Consider the following 16,105-nt stretch of genomic DNA (forward strand, 5'->3'; position numbering starts at 1 on the left):
CGGTTTATGCATCATGTCTCTGGTGCGTTAGCCCCCTAGGCTGATTTAATTACTCCTCTTCTGGAGCACTGCATATGGAGCTCTGTCCTCACATGGACCACTTTGTGTTAAAATTATCAAAAAAGGTGTTTCCTCCACTAGACTTGAAACAAATTTTGCTTCTATTTTTGCCCAGAGTCCCTAGCATAGTATCTGACTCTTGTTAGGTAGGTAATACATGCTTGTTGAACTTCAGCTAAAGTGACTGCAACAGCTTTTATGCCTAGACAGAAGCAGAATGAAAGTGGAAAAGAAAAAGTACAGAGCTAAAATTCAGACATTTCAGAGGTTTTATTTGAGGTCAAGTTGAAGAGGACTTTGTCCTGATCACTTTTTGGCTGGCTTTAGACTCTCCGCATATGGCTATAACAACTGCAGACCTCACGTCCTCCCACTGCACTGTTCCAGTTTTCTTTTGCTGCATGACAAACTACCCCTAAACTTAGTGGCTTAACACAGCAACTATTATGGCTCATGATCTTATGGCTCAGGAGTTTGGGCATGGCTCAACTAGGCAAGTCCTCTGCTTCCTGGGGTTCTAACTGGTGTCACTTGGTGGTGTTAGCTCATGGATATTTTTTTCTGGAGGGTACGAAAGAGCTTCTCACATGGCAGGGGCAGCTGGCGGGCTGGACTCACCTGGGCCCTTCCCTCTTCACATAATCTCAAGGTCATCTCCATCATCACAGTGGCAGCTATCTTACACAGTGGTTGAACATCTCCAGAGACCAACAGGGAGTCTGCCAGTTTGCTTAAAGGCCAGACCTGGGACTGACATAGCATCTCCTCCAGCATACTCCTTTGCTCAAAGCAATCGCAGGCCAGCCCAAACTCAAGGGGGAGGGAAAGCAGACTCCACCTATCCGAGACAAGTAGCCAAAATGTGCAGCGATCCTCAAGCTGCCATGCCCGCAGGCCCAGTGGCTAAGACTGAGTCTATGTCCCAGAATCCCCAGCAAAGCTTTACTGCTTGCTCTGACTGAACTGACTTACAGAATGTGCCTGCCCCTGAACAAATCTCTGTGACCAGGAGCTTGGGAAATCTTGATTAGAACTGGAGGTGGAAACAATTCTGGCCAATATTATGGTTAAGAAACTCGGTAGGGGCTGAGTGTGGTGACACACACCTGTAATCTCAGCATGTTGGGAGGCTGAGACAAGCAGATCTCTTGAGCCCAGGAATTCGAGACCAGCCTGGGCAACATGGCAAAAACCAGTCTCTACAAAAAATAAAAATAAAATAGCTAGGCATCATAGCACATGCCTGTAGTCCCAGCTACTCAGGAGGCTAAGGCAAGATCACTTGAGGCTGGGAGGTCCTGGCTGCAGTGAGCTGTGATTGTACCACTGCACTCCAGCTTGTGTGACAGAGAGAGACCTTGTCTTAAAAAAAAAAAAAAAGAAAAGAAAAAGAAAAAAAATTCTGTAAGAACAGGTGGTGGCAGGGGTTGCTGGGGAGGTATCTTGGTTTTGGGCAACAAAAGTGCAGCCTGAACAGGCCTTGGATGCAGATGATTATTTGGGAGTTGATCCCAGGAAGCAGGGATCTCCCAGGAAGTGAGAGGGAAGAGTAAGAGAGGGAAGAGAGAAAAGCCAGTGTAAGGGTGCTGTGAGCAATGGGGTTTGATTCTTTCTGCTCTGAGATGCCCAAAGAACATGTTCCAGAAGTATCCACCTCAAGAACAGCAGACGGAGACATTTTCCCACCAGCTCTCATCCCTGACTGGGCGACGGCCACACACCCCCCTCCCCCCGGGGCCAGTAACTCCCTGCAATACACTTTGCAGGTTGCACTCGCAGGAGCAGAGCAGGCTCTCAGGGCTTTAGAGAAGACCCCAATGCCGAAATGTGGAGAGGGTGGGGCTTGCCCTGGATGTTGTGCAAGATGAATCTGAGCCCTCAGGGAAGTTCCACCAGAGCAGAGGCTGGTATCCAAGGAGGCCCCAGGATGGTACACTGGGCACCAACACATCTGCACTAAGAGCAAACCAACAAAGCTTCCCTCGGGTCAGAGCCCAGCTCACCTTGCCAAATGGCTCGCAGGAATCACTTCCGCAGCTGATGGCGGTGGCTGCCCAGGTACCTCCTTCCTGTGCTGAGGACTGGCACTGGGCAGCTTCCCCTGGGACTATGCCTGCCCGCCAGCACCACCAGAAACATATGTCTGGGTGATCAAAGTTAGAGTTTCTTTTGTTTTTTTGAGACGGAGTCTTGCTCTGTCGCCCAGGCGCGATGTTGCTTACCTCAACTTCTGCCTCCTGGATTCAAGCATTCTCCTGCCTCAGCCTCCTGAGTAGCTGGGACTACAGGCGTGCACCACCACGACCAGCGATTTTTGTACTTTTAGTAGAGATGGGATTTCACCGTGTTGGTCAGGCTGGACTCAAACTCCTGACCTCGTGATTCACCTCCTCGGCCTCCTAAAGTGCTGGGATTACAGGCGTGAGCCACCGCGCCCAGCCAAATTTAGGTTTATTGGCAGTTGTCGCAGCCAAGAAAAACTATCCACATGGGGAACCACAGGTGTCTCAGTAGAAGGGTGTCGAGAGAAGCTTCTCAGGAGATCAGGGCTTGGGTCAGGTGATTTGGGGAATGGTTGGGAAGCATGGTCTGGCTCAGGCTTGAGGCTGTCAGAAAGTGGGGTAATTGTATAATTGAGCATCCTAATAATTTTTATCGAGGAGGTTGTGGGAAAAGCAGAGCAGGGCTGGAGCTGTACTTGATGAATACCCCTCATATTTGCCAGGCGGAGCTATTTGGTCATTTTCCTAGTTTGCCGGGCGTTCTGGTTTCAGTGTGGTTGTGTCTCACTCCACTACAGCCACAGAGTGAGCTTGTCTGATGTTGGTGTTCTGTGAAATTGTGTATGTTAAGCAAGGACGGGACTCCAGCCAGACTGTGTCTCATGTGACACAGGCTCTGCACCCTCAGAAGAGTGGCAGGTACCCATGTTAACATAGCTGCGTGGCTCGAAGCAACAATGAAGACAGAACAGGCACTGATCAATCAGACTGTTTCCTAAGAAGCTCTTTTGAAGTGTGGTGGAGACATTTGAGTGGCTTCTGTCTCCCTCCTCAGGGACTCACAGTGCTATGCTCATGGCTGAACCTGAGTGATGCCAGCAGCAAGGAAACTGACGGGGGGTGCGGGGGAGGCAGGCCATTTCCTGTCATTCACCTGAGGGTGACAAAGCATGACGGCGACAGCTCAGATGACATTCCTGCCACGAAATCCTTAAACTAAATGGAGCCTGGCTGCCAGGGAGGAGAGGGACAGGCGTTCCAGGTGCAGACCCTGCTGCTGGCTGCAGCCACACAGGAGAGCTTTAAACAGGGCTCTGAGCCTGGAGAGCAGCCTCAGCAGCAGGATCTGTGTGCCGCTGCTACACTGATCAATGCCAATAGCTGGCCCAGGCTGGTGGACAGGCCAGCATCCGTCAGGCATCCTAACACCATCAGGCAAATCAAAGGTGTAAGGAAGTCAGCACAGTTGAAGTACTGGACAGTAGAGAAAGCTACATGTTTCGAAGGATATGCAGACTCCTTGAGCACCCCCAACTCAGCCTCACCATCGGCATTTAGACAGTGCAAAGTTGAATGAGAATCACATTAGGACTTCTGGAAGCTCATCTCTTTCTTACCAGACCCATGCTTAAGACCAGAGTCCTGGCAGAGGTGAATATTCCAGATACGAGCCAGAGACCATCTCATCTGTGCCAGGGGCATGCCACCCAAACTGAGGTCATATAATTTATAATGTAACTTCAAAGTTCAGTAAGGTGTGGTGGAGACACCGCGGGTGCCTGCATCACATGTCCTCAGGCCTCCCCTGCTTTCCGCCACAGCTGCTGAACAGTTCTGTGCAGCCTCAGGTCCCCTGAGCCCTGTGTTAAGCATCTTCTGCATTCTGCCCCAGGGTCTTCTCTGAAGGCAGAGTTACTCAAACATCCAGGGAGCAGGCATCCTGGCTTGCTAGGACAGTTAACACTCCCAGGACAACTCTCAGTCCCTGAGGGGACAGGAACCAGTAGATGGATGCCTGGCCTTTGTCTTTCAGGTGGATAATTCCAGAAAGCATCCTGTAGATTTTTTAGGGGGGTCAACAGAATCAAGGGGCAACTTTAACATGTCCTTATGTTGGCTTCTCCTCCTGCTCCATCTCACTTCCTCACTCCCACACTCCTGCTTCTCAGGTTCACCTCCCTCATGAACCACCTACATCCAGTCCGTGTCTCATGCTCTGCTTGCAGGGAAACCCGAACAAAACCACACATGAGCACAGTCTTCCTTTATAACACAGGCTTTCCAGACTAACATGGCTGATACACATTCATTCTTCAACTCAGGCCCTAGAACGGAAACAGGGCCCAGCCATCAAGATCCCTGTGGGAATCCTGCCACAGGGCACCCGGCCCCACGCTAGGGCTGGTCCTGCATCCTAACGTAACCAAGAAATTCTTTCCAGTTTTCTTGGCTGGGTCCTTTCTAGCAGGAACATTTTGACAGCATGTGACAGAAATGGAAATTGAACTGGTTTGGTCCTGTAGAATCAGGGGAAATTACTAGAAAAATACTGAGGCGTCACATGAAATTGAAGGAAGCGTTCCCCAATCCATGGGAAGGGCAGTGGTGCAGCTGGGCCTCAAGGGAAAAAGCCTGGCTTTTTCCCACATGGAGAGGACTGTGGCCCCAAACAGCTCAGGAGGCCCATATGAAAGAAGACACATGCATATGCAAATATCATAATGAGAAAGGGTTTCTGTAAGCTCCAGGGAGGAAGAAGCTTTGTCACTATCTTTTCCGTGATTAACTCACTCGAGTGTCTAAAACAGTATCTGCAATATGGTATATGGGTAATAGATATTTGTTAAATGAATGAACAGTAGAGGGAGGAGGAGGGAAAGAGAGGAGGTGGGATGGAACAGGGTTTGGGGTGGGATTGAGAATGAAGCTATCCAGTCTCCAGCTTCGGATGAACCCTGCCTTTTCCAGGGATCACGGCTGGGGATGTTATCCCACCTTCCTCAGCTCAGAAGTTTGCTATGGCTCCCAATTTCCTGTGGACAAAACCTGACCTCCTTAGTGTTCCATGCAATTCCCTTGCAAGCTGGCCCCTACCACCTCCTCTCCACACACCCTCCACTCAGGACACACGGGCCCACAGCCCAGGGCCATCCTGAGGGAACTGTCCTAAGGGTCACTGTGCCCTCCTCTGGGACAGACACACTTGCTTTGAAAGGAATTTTCAACTGTTTTTATGAGGAAGACATATTATCTTGTTCATGTAATACCCTCTACAGAACCCAGTAGGGAATAATAGATTCTGCATAGATAGTAATACTTTTCTAACTCTGGAAAGAAAGGCATTTTATTGTATAGATAAAAAAGAAAAGCATTTATAGCAACAAATAATCCAAATGAAAGTATTACAGGAATAAAATATTTTAAATAAAAATTAAGTGGGAAAATTGAAATTGTAGTTGTTGAGTGGCAAGGCCTATGGCTTGTAACTTTTCTGAGAAAGTTAGAGAAGCATGAATGAGTGTCTTCGCAGTGTTTGTCATTACTGTTCTTGCTATATACCTACCATTGTTTTTCCTCTTCAGAATGTGGCTTTTCATACATGAGTACATTTGCACAGAGTCAATTTTGGATAAATTTGAGGCAGCGAGTGGAAGATGTATCTTATATTCCAGCAAAGACTGTTGCATGTGTGTGTGTGTGAGAGACATTCTGCTATACTGTAGGATGCTTGAGGGCAGAGTGCTCAGCTATGGCACAGAAATAGGGATCAATAAGCGTGTACTGAATGGATGAACAAGGAAAGAGAAAAGCAGCAATGTAGACTCTGTGCCTAACACTGTGCAAGGTGCTTAGCACGTGTCGTCTCATTTAATCCTCACAACCACCCTGCAAGGCGATTTTCATCATGTCTGGTTTGCAGAGGGAGAAACTATGGCTTGCCCAAGGTCACAAAACTAACAAAGGATTCAAATGCAGGAACGTCAGATCATAACGCCCTTGCCTTCTGCGTTGAGCGCCGCAGCCTTAAAAAGTTAGCTTGCGCCACCTAGTGGCAGAACCAAAGCAGGAGCCAGGAACCAGGTCAGCCGGCAACAAATCTGAAAGCAGCAGGCTGCACGCCCCAATGGGGCTTGCGAAACCTGGAGAAGCACAGGCACGCCTGGGTCCCACACTCACCCCCAAAGCCGCAACTGGTAAAAGACAACGCAGGGCCCAGAATCAGATAGCCTGGGAAGGTGTACTCTAAATGAAGGATCATTTCCTACTGAAATACTTTTTTTTTTCTTCCCATGCTGTGAACACAGCCGTTCCCCCAACAGCCCCTTGCCCTCTCAGCATGTCCAGGGCTTCCCTTGACCGCAGTCTGCTTTCCCCCTCCCGGACCCAGCGCTGTTTTAACACTGAGGATCTAACTTTGTGCTCCCGAGGCCTGGTTTGGTGGTGACACGTCACCCAGCACACGCAGGGGCTGTCTCCGGAGCGACTCCTGTCACTCCGGGACTCCAGGCTTCCGGCTCATCTGTGAACAGCTTCGGTCATTTGGTGGCGATAACGCAACAGCCCGCCCATCAATCCGCTCCCCTCCTAGCTGCAGTCCCGCCTGCTCAGTGTTCACTACAGTTGTTTTTGAAGAGGGGCAGTGTTTCCCCTGCAGTTTACTGACAATGTTTATAGAGAAGCTATTGTTCAAGCAACTGTTCACTGCCTCCTGCCCCCACTCAAAACACATGAAAAGTCATTCTGTCCTAGAAAATACAGGTGCCTTGGCCAGCAGGCAGGTAAACACCCTCACGGTTTTGTGGTCTCATTGATTTTCTCCCTCATTCACTCTCTTCTCTCTCTCATTCTCTTATTTTCTCATGCTCTTTCTCTCTCATTCCTTCTCTCCCTTCCTCAGTCTCTGTATCTGCATCTCTCTTTCATAAGCAGAAACACACATACACACTGTGATATAAGAACATATAAAACCACACCTAAGGATATTGGAATACAACTTAAGGTGAGTGTAAAAACGTGCAGAGAATGGACGGTGCAGAAAAGCTGGAGTTGTCTGGGGAGAAGACTGCTGGGCCGCGATGACAAGCCCTTCTCTGAACAGCCTCCAGATTGGACACAGTGAAGAACGCTGAGCATCCCAGGTCAGTGTGCCTTCAGTTCCTTAGAGAAAAAAAGACAGGACAGACAAAACCACTGTGAGAGTCACAGAAATGATAGTGAGGCATCTCTCTGTTTTTACTTGAAATGGGTATGCATTTTTAAATGCTTTGCTTACCTCAGATGGGTGGTGAATTTTTTTTTTTTTTTTTTTTTAAGAGACGGGGTTTCTCCATGTTAGTGAGGCTGGTCTCGAACTCCCGACCTCAGGTGATCCACCCGCCTCGGCCTCCCAAAATGCTGAGATTACAGCTATGAGCCACCACGCCCAGCCAGGTGGTGAATTCTAATGCACTTTCATGAGTTGGAATTCACTAGTTACCTCTGCACACCAGGGGGAGGCATCCCTGAGTGCTCTCTGACAGCTGAATGGATTTCCTCAGAGATGCCCTTAGTCCAGCACTATTTTTGCAATGTTTAACAAGCACCGTCCTTGGAACCAGTTTCCTGAACTGGGGAATGAGGCAATTAAGACTGAGGAGCCACAGACGGGGCCCAAACAGAACCGTGGCTGGGATGGGCTCCTCATTAATGTATGTGTGGAGGGGGCGTGGCCAGGGAGGGCAGAACTTCCTGACCAGCTTGGAGTGTGTGGAAAGCAGACTGGCTAAAACAGGCGCCCTCCCAGCTCCTCTCATTGTGCTTGGCACATAGCAAGAACTTAACAAATATTGATTAAACGAAGAGGAATGGCACATGCTTACTTCACATTTTCCACCTGCCAGGCCTTGTTTTAAGTGCTTTGCTTATGCCAACTCGTTTGATCCTTTCAACACTTCAGTGAGGCCAGTGCTGTCATTCTCCCCATTTTACAGACGGGAAGACTGGGCACAGAGAGACTAAAGTGCCCAAAATCAAACTAAGACAAGGCAAAGCAAGGATATAGATGAGTATGAAGCAGGTGCTGCGCTAACTGCTTACAATTGTTACATCATTTGACCCTCACAGGACCCTGTGAAAGAATTCATTGTCCCCATTTTATAGAAGAAACTGACGCTCAGAGAGGTTAAACCAATTCCCACTAATAAGTGGCAGACTTAGGATTTGAACCAAGGTCAATCTGACTGCAGATCTAGACATAGGGGATTAGTGCCCCCTATTTCCCACTTAAGTGAGCTCCTAGGCTGTCGGGAAGCAGCCTGGCAGTGCCAGGGTTGTCTGTCCTATATGCCTGTTGGGCCCTGGCTGTCTGGGTCCTGACAACCAGCATCCTGGGTCTGGCTGGAGATCCAGGGACAGGCTGGGAGGGGTGCAAAGGCCCTATCGGCTCGCTTCCAGTCGTCTGGGGTGTCCTCGCATTGGCAAGGGCAGAGTATTCCCTTTCTCTCAGTGGGTCAGCGATGTCATTGAGAGGCTCCTGGAAACCAGAACTGCTGGTTTCTTCTGGCCCGTGTCTCAGATGCTGGCCTCTGGGAAGTCTAAATCATTCTCCTAAGATTGATGTGGGGGAGCTAAGGCTTGAACCCAGATATTTGATATCAAATATCTCATCTTCTCTGCTCTCAAAGAATGTATACATAACTCTGGCTCCCCAAAGGCCTTGGTGCTTTCACCACCGTCCTGGGGAGTGCTGCTGTTCGCTCTGCTCCTCCTCTTCCTCTTCCCCATCCCCCAGCCCAGAAGGACAGCAGTCCCCTTGAGGTTGCCCCTTCAGACAAACCAGGACAGCTTCATCCAAGTATAGACATAGTCACTTGCCTGCTCAAGTCACATCAGAACAGAGCTGAGAGGAACCTTAGCTGTCATTCCTTCATCCCCCCTACTCCCACCCCATTTTACAGTTGAGAAGCCAAGACCTAGAGAGGTGATCAGTATCATCTTTGGCCTCTTTGCCCAGGGCAGTGACCCACTGAGTCCACAGATGGGGCAGGAACACGGGTGCGTGCAAGAAAAACAGGAACCATCTGGCGAGGTCAGGCGTTCTTTCTGCCTCTTTACGTCCACAGGATAGTTTTTTAAATTGATGATGAGGAAGGTGCATGTTTGGCAAAGAGGACAAAGCTTCCAATTGTTCAGCTGCCAACACATAGATTGGGGTCACTTATTGGTGAGAACCATTTCTGTCCTGTTCTAACAGATTCTCTGTAACAAAATTCTAGTTTTTAAACCCTCCCTTGCACAGAGATTAGGGCCCAGTTCTTATAAATAACAAATGCTTGGAGCATATTTATTGATTGCATGACACTGTTAATTCATTTTGGAGTGAGTAGTACTAACAATCTTAACACTTCCCAGCAGAAAGTTCTCCTTCATGGCTAACTTCACTGATTTTTTTCCCTGTAACTCAGAGTGGTATGGGGAGAGCTTAGCCAAGCCAGATGGACAAGTCATTAGTAGGCCACATCCTGCTAGGAATATGTAAGCTATATATGTCCAGGGTCCAAAGTTGAAGGTTTCGGCTAGGGCCATGCAGATCATATCAGACTTGAAGTGAGCGCTGCTCTCCTGATGTGCAATAGTCTGCATAGCAAAGTGCTGGGCACCACTGAAATATATCAGGGAACTCGCTGCAATAAAAACACTAAGAATGTTCCAGCAACCAGGAAACAGACACAGTAAGGTGAGCAGTCTAGGTTCCCATGGGCATTCTAGCTCACTTTTAATGACATCATACCAGTACATGGCCCCATTTCTCTTTATAATTAGAGCTAATAAATACCTTCAAGTGGATGTTTATGGCAGACTTTGGAATATCAACTCATTACTATCAGAGTTATGTTGCTGAAGGTGAAGCCTGATTTTGAATACAGAAACCACAGCCAAAGCCCCATTCACCTCAAAATGTAAATGTAGCAAAAATTAATCCCATGAGACGGTCGACTCATGTCTGGCCAGAAAGATGAGAGTAACTAACTTGTTTCAGTTTCAACTGCTTCCATCTTCCGCCTTGGAAAGTGTTTCAATTATTCAAACACGACCATAAAAGAAAGACAATGGCAGTTGGAGTCAAAAGTGTTTGTATTGAAACGCCAAGCCAGTCATTTAATGACTATGACAGATTAAACTACTTTTCAAAATTATTCACTCCTTCCCTCCACCACCTCCATGGAAGAATTGTATTTCCCCGCCCTTGACTTTCGCTCAGCCACGTGATTGTTTTGGCCAATGAAACACCGGCAGATCAGACGTCGGCCAAGACTTGAAGTGCGCATGCGCAGTGGGACTTGGCTCCTGCTCCTCGGTCTTCGCCGGGTCACTGGCCCAAGAAGGAAGAGAAAGGTAAGACTGGACCCAGGCTTAATCTGCAGTTTAGAGCCACTCAGCCAAACTTAGCCAGGATCGGCCAACCCCTAGCTGACCAACAGACACTTAAGCTAGAATAAATGACTTTTAAGTTTTGGGGTGGCTTGTAATATAACAATTCGTGACTGATACATTGGCAAAGACTTAGTTTCAGTTACTATGAGGATTGTGATATCAACTTCATAGTGTGATCTAAACAATGCGATGCTATGATCCCTTTACCCATTTAAGACTAATAATGTCCCACTCCTGACTTGACTTCCCCAATGGTGTATGTTACAATTTTGCCAAACTGGGACTACATTTCCCAGAATTCTCTTTCCTGGTGGTCCCGGGTTAGCACTGACGGCAAGGGAAATTTTCTGCAAGATTTGGAAGCCAGAAGTAAAAGCAGCAGACCTGTTTTTTAATGCTCTGAAGGCTGGAACAGGATCCCAGGAATAGTGGGTGGTCATGCACGCCGCGATCAGCTAGCTTGCCTTGTTCTGGGCCAAGTACTTATGCAACTCTGTGGAGAGGGGTGCCAGCTTCCCCTGGAAGTCACCCACAGCATTAACGTTGGTGGTAGTGAGACAGATGTAGATTCTGGTTTATATTTTCTCTTGTTCACGCCAAGCTTCCTTTTTCGACTACCAGTTGGGTAGACCAATTACTACTTTAGGCTCAACATCAGATGCAGAGATAATCACCTTCCCTTGATGCCTCCACTAGCTCCGCACCATGTAAAGTCTAATCCTCATAACACAGCTCCATTCTCTCTCACTCCTGGTTCTTCAGCTTCTCTGGATTGAACCCTGACACATTACGGCTGAGTCCATTGTTGTCTAAACCTGTAAAATCAGGGAAGTTCCCTACAACATAGACTTGAGTAATTTATTATGGAGCAAGAAACATCTAAGATTAAACTATCATTTATGTGCAAAATCTGTGCTAAGTGCTTTACATGCATTATCTGATTTAATCTCATAAAATTAATCCCCCATTCAGTATGCTGCACTCTCATGACCATCATCGGTTGGTGGTTTAAAGACACCTGCTAGCTACAGTGATGCTCTAAATCCTCAGTGCCATTAGGAGTTGTACACTGGGACCCAACATTCTCTGGTGTGACCCAGGCAGCCTGTGCTGTCCTAAAGTACGTACAGGTGGTGCCATTAAGGGTTTGCTTTCCCCTCTTCCTCATTCTCAACTTCAGTATTAATTTTTGTTCAAAGGTACAATCTTTGACCCTATCAAACACTCAGTTCCCCTCTAAGTATGAAGTCTGGCCCCAAATATTTGCCTAGTGACTGGGTCTTGATACCTCAGTCAGATCTCATATGGAAATTGCCCCAAGTGTCGATCTTCCTGGACTGAAGCAATGCTGGAGGCCCTATACTTACTGGGATCTCCTACTCCTTACTGCGCATGCACCCCCATTTGGGAGCTACTCCATATACCAAATCAAATACCTCTCACTTGCCAGACTGGGACTGAGGGGCCACCTTCCTTGGAAACAGCCCGCTGGGCCGACCTGTGTCTCTGCAGTCTGCATTGCTAGCTAAGTTAGTTCCCAGCATTTGTTCTGTCTCAGCAGGTGCTGTGGCAAAGTTTTCCAGGTTGTACAAAGATGAAAGTTAGTGGGGCTTCTAATTAAGATACTCAAGTGGATTTGAGTGGCTTTTCAGTATCTGTAACTGTGGCAGTTTTGTAATACTAACTTGGCCCAGCTGGAACTGTTTCCCAGTATCTCTTCCCTATATGGTTATGGGTTACAGATGAGTAAAAAGGAGAAATCTGTGCAAAGTCTGGAAGGCAGAAAGGAGGCAGCAGCTGTGACTCTGGAGTGCGCTCCCGTGTAAGGTGGTGAGAGAGAGACGCAGAGGCGCTGGACGGTTGGCTTCCGTCCTCCATCTTTCCTGCCACATGCCCAGCTTCTTCCTGACTGCCACCTCTACTGACCAACGGCAACTCCAACTTCACTACTGGTGCTTGGCTGCAAACTCACAGAGGTAATTTTGCTAGAGAAGCAAAGACCCCTTCCAGGGTTCCCACTCCAGCAGCCCGATATTCCTAACTTCCAGATTTCCCCACAAATTCCAACTTGAAGAGGACAAGCCTCTTTTCCCGCTAACATGAGTGGTAAAGTCTGAAGACTAAAACGCAATTTTCTTTTTTAAAATGCTAAGTTGCTTTCCTAGAGTTGGAACAATATTCATTCATACATCTACAAAGAATTGTGTTTTGTTCTGACTTCTAGGGCTCGTCTGCAAGTGCATCTCTGCAAGGATGTAGAGAAAGGTGGAGATTCCCCCCACTCTACCTCCACTCTTATTTTAAGCCTTTTGTGGAACCGTTATTTCTCTTTTATGTGCCCTTGGTTTTAAACCCTTAGCAAAGAATAATTTGTAAACTGGTTTCCCAGTCAAATATGTAATCATGGCAATTTGCTAGGCAAGCAGCAGGGAATGGCGGGCATCCTCAAATGGAGTTAAAGAAATCCTAATTACATACACCTGCAGAAGCTGTTGCTTTTGTGAGGTATGTAATTAGCAGCCAATGTGTGCTGGAAAGTGTGATTGTCTGTTTAAATATGGATGCAGCCGAGAGGCCACCCAGTTTAGAGCTCTCCGACTGTGTACAAGAGCCCAGCCTAGGCTCTCCTGGCCACTTGTTAGGGCTGCCTGTCTGCCTGAATGCAGTGTGTGACCAACTGAGCTTACTCTCCGTTCCATGTGCAAAGCAGGTGTGATCATTTACAATTGGCTCCTTTTAGCGATTATGAAATGTCTGCTTTTCTAGCCCATTGGTTCTTGGCCTTGGCTACACATTAGAATTGCCAGGGACACTTTTTTAAAAAAAATCCTGATGCCCAAGCTGTGCCCAAATCAATTAAGTCGACTCTCTGGGGCAGGTGTCCCCAAACTACGGCCCAAGGGCTGCTTGCGGCCCCCTGAGGCCATTTATCCGGCCCCCCGCCGCACTTCAGGAAGGGGCACCTCTTTCATTGGTGGTCAGTGAGAGGAGCACAGTATGTGGCGACCCTCCAACGGTCTGAGGGACAGTGAACTGGCCCCCTGTGTAAAAAGTTTGGGGACGCCTGCTCTGGGGCATCACATTTTTAAAGTACCCCAACCAATTACCAATGTGCTGCCAGGATTGAAAACCATTGGTTCCCAAACTTTGGCTGCATTGGAATCAGCTAGCAGGCTTGTTAAAACACAGGTTGCTGGGCCCTACCCCTAGATTCAGTGAGAGGGAGGCAAAGGTGTCCAAAACTTTGCACTTCTCATATTTACTCCAAGAATACTGTCAGGCCGGGCACGGTGGCTCACGCCTATAATCCCAGCACTTTGGGTGGCCGAGGCAGGTGGATCACGAGGTCAAGAGATCGAGACCATCTTGGTCAACAAGGTGAAACCCCGTCTCTACTAAAAATACAAAAATTAGCCGGGCATGGTGGTGCACGCCTGTAGTCCCAGCTACTTGGGAGGCTGAGGCAGGAGAATTGCTTGAACCCAGGAGGCGGAGGTTGCAGTGAGCCGAGATCATGCCATTGCATTCCAGCCTGGGTAACAACAGCGAAACTCTGTCTCAAAAAAAAAAAAAAAAAAAAAAAAAAATACTGTCAAATGCTTGCTGTGGTTTGGATATAGTTTGTCCACACCAAACTCATATTGAGGCTTGGTCCCCGATGTAATAGTGTTGAGACTTTTAAGAGGTATTTGGGTAAAAAGGGGTCTGCCCTTGAAGGAATCAATGACATATGGTGGGAGTGAGTTCTCCCTCTCCCCTGACTGGATTAGTTACCAAGAGAGCGGGGTTGCTATAAAATGATGCTGACTCTTCTGTACAGTACCTTTGCACATGCCTACTTCCCGCCGTGCTTCTCCATCATGTTATAATACAGCACGAGACCTCACCAGGGTCATAACATGAACTCCTCGAGCTCCAGAATCATGAGCCAAACTAACCTTTATTCTTGATAAATTATCCAGTGTCATGTATTGTTAACAGCAACAGAACATGGACTAAGAGATAGCTCAAAACAATGTTAAATTCCTTTTGGAGTTAGAATAGTTAACTATTAGGCATTAACTGTCATATTTTATAGGTAGTAGCTCATTTAATCATTTTCACAAGGCTCTTTCTCATCCTTCAGGTCTTAGAAAAAGTGCCAGAACTCACTCTCTTAAAAAGTCACCTGACCTAGCAACTCTCTCCCACATCACCTGGTTTATTTCCTTGGGGGCTCTAACTCATCTGTAATCTTGCTTCTGTCTCTTCTAGTTCCATGTTAAGTTCCCAAATGGCAGAAACCCAATCTTCTTCACCTAGTACCTAGCATGTGACAGGTACTTCTTTGCCTAGTGCGTAGCACATGACAGCTCCTTTTCTAATTGCAGAATGAATGGTTTCACCCCGTGTAAGAGGTGCTATGGTCTGCCTTTCACAAACCAGAACATAATTATTAAGTAACTCCTCTGAGATCACAGTGGAGGAACTAAGATTCTAATTGTCTTCTGACCAGACATGGGCTCTCAAACCATTCCAAGAACTGATCATCAGCCTTAAATATCAGTCTTGCTTTCCTGGTAATAAGCTGAGTTACTCATCTAAGAATGTCAACTTTCTTTGCCTTACTAACACTTGACTCAGCTATTTTCCATAACAATAAAAATTCAGAGCCCAAACTGTAAAAAGTGGCAATTTCCTTATTTAAAAACTGTCCATACCAAAAAGCCTATTAACAATGTCCCAAAGCAGCTAAGATTTCTACCTCGTATAAAATCATAAACATTTTAATTCAAAATGTTGACATTTAGAAGAAAAATTACATGAAAGCAAATTGATTTGAAATGCAATTTATTCTGGCAATAAATATGTGTAGTCATAAAAGTTGGGTGCTTTTTCCAAGAAAAATGTTTCTGAATGTGCACACTAGAATATATGCAGAATCCTTTAAACAGTCGACTTCATAATTATTAAACTCAGAAGTGTGGTAACAACAAGTTATGGAAAAATGGACTTTCTTTGTAATTCATGATTTAGTTTAAGTTTACAAAAGTTTTAATTGCCATTTCAGTTCCTAGAAGCTACCAAGCCTGAAATTAGATAACTGACAGCTGAGAAATGAAATCACCTGATTGAATCTCTTAATTGTACCGCTGAAGAATCCAAAGGCCTTGCCAAAGATTACAAAGTTAAAAAGAGACACAGCCTGAATTACAAATCAGTTTTTATAGGTGCTCCAGAAATGTCTTGGCCTAAATAAGGCACATGTATCACACAGAACTTTAGTCCTATCTCAGAGTCCAGTTTTACTTTCCTTTCTCTTAATTTTTTAGAGATGAGGTCTTGCCCCGTCACACGGGCTGGAATACAGTGGTGTGATCACAGCTCACCACAGCCTCACAATCCTGGGCTCAAGCAATTTGCTCATGGCCCCTACACCCTGCTAATTAAGAGAATTTTTAAGAGACCAGGTCTATGTTGCCAAGGCTAGTCTTAAATTCCTGGTCTCACCTGATCCTCTTGCCTCAGCTTCCTGAGTAGCTGGGATAACAGGCAGAAGCCACTGCGCTTGGCTCTCATTTTACTTTCTGCTTAACACAGGATTCAATCTTGACGTGTTCTTTCATAGCTCATAAACTTAGTGACTCAAT

General features: G+C 46.8%; 1 protein-coding gene across 1 annotated transcript in view; it reads left to right on the plus strand.

Moving 5' to 3' along the window:
* The first annotated feature begins 10,230 nt into the window (after window positions 1-10,230).
* The window catches only part of OXNAD1 (oxidoreductase NAD binding domain containing 1), a 108,551-nt gene continuing 102,676 nt past the window's right edge, over window positions 10,231-16,105 (plus strand). The window contains exons 1-2 of the mRNA XM_074405691.1: window positions 10,231-10,436; window positions 12,218-12,451. The gene's annotated coding sequence lies outside the window, so the exon portion shown is untranslated. The remainder of the gene's footprint in view (window positions 10,437-12,217; window positions 12,452-16,105) is intronic.

Source organism: Saimiri boliviensis, chromosome 9 (genome assembly GCF_048565385.1).
Source record: "Saimiri boliviensis isolate mSaiBol1 chromosome 9, mSaiBol1.pri, whole genome shotgun sequence".
Classification (NCBI taxonomy): Eukaryota; Metazoa; Chordata; class Mammalia; order Primates; family Cebidae; genus Saimiri; species Saimiri boliviensis.